The 4705-nt window shown below is 39.3% G+C and overlaps 1 non-coding gene across 1 annotated transcript; it reads left to right on the forward strand.

Annotated features, from left to right (window-relative positions):
* Nucleotides 1–4051: 4051 nt before the first annotated feature.
* trnaf-gaa lies at nucleotides 4052–4124 on the forward strand. Its single transcript has one exon. It is a non-coding gene; the product is annotated as a tRNA-Phe (tRNA).
* Nucleotides 4125–4705: the final 581 nt, after the last annotated feature.

Genomic DNA, 4705 nt, shown 5'->3' on the forward strand with positions numbered 1-4705 from the left:
AGTCCACTCTAGTGGAACACCACTGTGTGAAATGACATGCTTGCGCTAGTCTAAAGTGCAGACAAACAATCATGAGATTCTCAACACTCAACTTTGATCCTGACAGGTGATGCTTTGTCATTAATTACCTTTGTTCCTGATGGAGGACCGGTCAGCATGATTGCTGGCTTTGTATTGTGATCCCTGATCCTTAGCACTTGTCTTTGATTATGTTCTTGACCTTTGATTCTGACTGCATTACTTTGAGCTGACTCACTGAGCTTTGATCCTGATTGCTGACTTTTCATCCTGATCCCTCAACTTTGATCCTGATATTTGATCCTAATCACTCATCTCTGACCATGCTCCCAACCTTTGAATGTGAGTGCTGAACATACACCCCATTTCCTTTTACCCAGCAATCAGGATCAAAAGATAAATGATCAAAGTCCACACAGGAAAAATAAATGATAGGATGCTAGGATGGTACATTCATTTTCTAAACCTGCTTATTCCATCCATCTATTATCTATACCCGCTTACTCCAATTAAGGGTCACAACGGGGCTGGAGCCCATCCCAGCAGTCACACGATGTTCTGGACAGGACACCAGTCTGTCCCAAGGCCACATACAAACAAACACATTCACACCCACACGCACACATATGGACAATTTAAAGTTTCCAGTTCACCTAACTTGCATGTCTTTGGATGTGGGATTCAGTCGGAGCACCCCGAGAGAGAATGCATGCAAACACTGTGACAACAATCAAACTCCACACAGGCAGGCTGCAGGTGGAAATCAATCCCATGACCTTCTTGTTGTGAGGAAACAGCGCTAACCAGTAAGCCACCGTGCTGCACCCACTTATTCCAATTATGGGTTGTTTTTTGTTTGTGTTTTTTTACAGTGCAACAAGGAGTAACAAAAGCAATCCAAGATTTCTGACATCCGCCAAGGGTTGACGAGGACTCAAAAGATACGTGATTCACATTGTGACCCAGACTTTACCTGGCTCCAGATTCCATAACACAATGCAATAATTGCATACTGATCCAGAATGGTCTGACTGATCAAGATAGTGCAGTCTGATATTTAATTCACAAGCTGAAACAAAATAGTCTTCCTGATCTTGGTTTTATATCGTGATGTCGTATCTTTCTGCTGCAGAACTTGCATATTGATCCTGATCACTCCAAACATCCAACACTAATAGAGTCTTCCTTTGTACAATAACCATATGTGATTTAAATTTTGTCAAGATCCATCAAGCAGATTTGAAATGGTCTTCAAAATTCTGAAAATTTAAGAAATGATCCAGAATGATCCCAATCCACTCCAACATTTAATGGAGTCTTCCATGGCCAGATATGTATCTGTGGTGCAAATTTGATGAGAAGCCATGAAGTAGTTTTGATGAAATCCATTAAAACCTATGTAACAGAGGTCTTCAATTAATTCCAGAAAGGGCGGACAGGGTGCAGGTTTTCTTTGCAGCCACCCACTGCACCAGGTGATTTCACTGATTAACTGATTCCATCTGCTCAAAGTGATGTTAATCAGTGAAATCACCTGGTGCAGTGGGTGGCTGCAAAGAAAACCTGCACCCTTTCAACCCTTTCTGGAATCAGTTTGAGACTTCTGCTAAATAAGGTGGAACTTGATCCAGACTCTGGATCTGGATCACCTCCAAAATTTAATGGAGTCTTCCATGGCTTAATATCTATCTGTGGTGATAATTTCATCAAAATCCGTGCCGTAGTTTTGACGTAATCCTACTAAAAGACAGACAGACAAATAAATAAATAAATAAATGCAGATGATTTTATTACATCCTTGGCAGATGTAATAACCTTCTGCAGACAGGACCTGACTGTAGTGTGACCTGGGTTACTTCCCCAGCTAAGACTGGGACCCAATTACAGAGGTGGGTGGGCTTGGAGGATACTGATGAAACAATACTGGTACCTCAAGTGCAGACCTGGAATTGACCGCAGTCTATGTGTTTGTAGTCTAACAACTAATAATATATTAAGTGCCTGTATAAATACATTAATTTAGTCACCAGGTTTCAAAGATGAAAACAGCTACACACAGGTAAGTGTGGTACCCCAGTCCATGTTGCTAAAAGCAGCTTTAGAATTTCTCTGAATTCCTCCATTCTCTGGACTTCACAGGGTTTTTTCAACTGTCCCTCCCTTTCTGAATCTCCTATTTCCACTCCCCATTTCTCTGATCCCTAAATTTAGAAACTGTGTCCCAGATCCTTGCAGTATTTAATGCTGACTGTGGTGATGCTCACGATGCCTCACTGCGATGTGACAACAGTTCTAATCACCAGTGCTAATGAAGATGAAATTTTTTAGTCTCCAAAGCATCTGCCCAAAGCGGCTGCTTCCCATAATGATGCTACAGTTTTTAATTTTTATTTGGCCATGAACAAAATCAGTTTTGACGCTGTCATATCAATGCTTTATTTCGATAACCATGTCAATCATTCCGTCCAATATGATAATCTCATTAGTCGCCTCCTTTTTCGTGCCCCCATTTCTTCTTTTGGTTCTCCGTCTCTTTATTCCACCAGTGTGCATCTCTTTCTGCAATCAGGCCTTCCAGAACAAAGCAAAAAAGAGCTGCAGCGTCTGCGAGGGAATGAAAGTCACCTTGGAAGATGACAGAGGACCAAAAACACAAGTGAGAGAGAGAGAGAGAGTCAGTAAGGAGAGGGGATTGGGGGAATCAGAGAAGGAAGAAGAGACACAGAAGCTGCCATCGGGACATCATATGACTAATAAATGAACAGCACTGCATCACTGCAGAACTCCGTTACAACAAAAAAGTGAACAGTCATGATAAGTGCAGACTGATTAGTTTAGCATATTACACATAATAATGGTTGACCATTATTACCTACGTGACCTCGACAAAAGAGAGCAGTTAAAATTATGATCAATAACCCCCATCAGATCTTTGTGACCTCACAGATAGAATGTAAAGCAATGAAATCAATTCCCAATTCTTCAACTGATAAAGGGGGAAATTTTGAGACAACCACAATTTACATAAATCTACTGTGAAACAATGTTCATCTTCATTCTTATCTCTAAACCATATTTTGAGATATAAGGCTGAGATAAAGCACACATCACAAGTGTATTTGGGGCTTCTACAGCTCGACTTTGTTACTTGGAGATAAAGTATTAAATTATTGGGGCAAGCTCTTAGATTATTTGCCTGATTGATGTCCAACTGTGATGGTTAAAAGAAAATGGACTGCCACTTTAAAATTAATGTCACTGCATTCAAAGTCTTCCACCCCAACGATAATCTTGTAAATATTCATTAATTTATTTATTAATGAAAAATAGGGTCAATCAAGAGGAAAAAAATGACACTGACACACAACAAAAGGCAAACTGAATCTAAGGAAGTGGAAGTCTAAATTATATAGAATATTTGTACTTGCGTGGTTACTTCATAAACTGTGTTCATGACGTCCTCGGTATTTATGATGTCCAATACCGCCATCTTATGTTCACAAACGGCGCCACACAATTCCTCAACGATTTGTCTAAATATGTTTGTTTATTGAGTTACGTTATTGTACTTTTTGTCCAAAGGTTTTCACTGTGCTTTGGTACCCTTTTTTATATTTATTTTATTTTTAGTTTTGGGCAGTGACTACAGATAATGAAGATAGGATGCCTGTGATTGGCTGATCATCGTCATGTGACAACTCCTTTGCCGTCTGATTCGTTAATCTTAACTTGAATACTAACCTTAAAACACTAACCTGATACTAACCCCAACCCTGTTTCACGGAACCTGTAAGTGTTTTTCCGTGTGTATAAATGTTTCTTGTAGCTCTACTTCTGATACCTAACCTGGAGAATTCATGTTTTGGGATATGTCTCTGTGCGCGTGTCTCGTTAGCTTAGCTATGTGTAGTTATATTTACAACTAAAACTTAAGTTAATTAGCGTGTCTCAAAGCGTATGTGAGGAAAATAAAAATCATAGCGTGTAAGAGAGTACTTAAATAAAGGAACTACCGCCGTAATACGTCATTAGCGCCGAAATAGCTCAGCTGGGAGAGCGTTAGACTGAAGATCTAAAGGTCCCTGGTTCGATCCCGGGTTTCGGCATTTTGTTAAATTTCCACTATATGGAAAACCATTTAGTTTTGCAATGTTACTCACGTCATTAGGCGTAAATCTTATTTATAGAATGCTACAAAAGAAAATTTATACACTTCAAAGTTTAAAACATTTTGTTGGTATATACTCCATGATCCATAGTCAAGTTGTTATGACATAAAACGTTTTAAAACAATACATGACTTAATTCCAATTCTTGAATACCCTTAATATCCTTTCTGTACTGTTTAAAATGTCTACAATCTCACCTGAGTGTAAAATCGTCACCTGTGTATGAACTCTAAATAATGTAACAAACACAGGAGGTTCTAGACTGGGGCAGGATTGGGCTGTTGCCCCCCAATGACTTTAGAATTTAAGTTTCCCCATCATGACACCAAATAAATAAATACATTGCCACACAAAATCCTGTATGTTCATCCTGCTTTTCTCATATTTTCTGAGAGATCCGTGGCCTTATCTGTAAAACTGTAAAATTGCAACTGAAACTCCATGGAGACGAAAAGGCAGATATGTTGCACAGACATTCTTTTCACCAGTCAGAAAGTAGTGTTTACATATGGTTCATG

This window comes from Thalassophryne amazonica, chromosome 3, assembly GCF_902500255.1.
Source record: "Thalassophryne amazonica chromosome 3, fThaAma1.1, whole genome shotgun sequence".
In the NCBI taxonomy this organism is placed as follows: Eukaryota; Metazoa; Chordata; class Actinopteri; order Batrachoidiformes; family Batrachoididae; genus Thalassophryne; species Thalassophryne amazonica.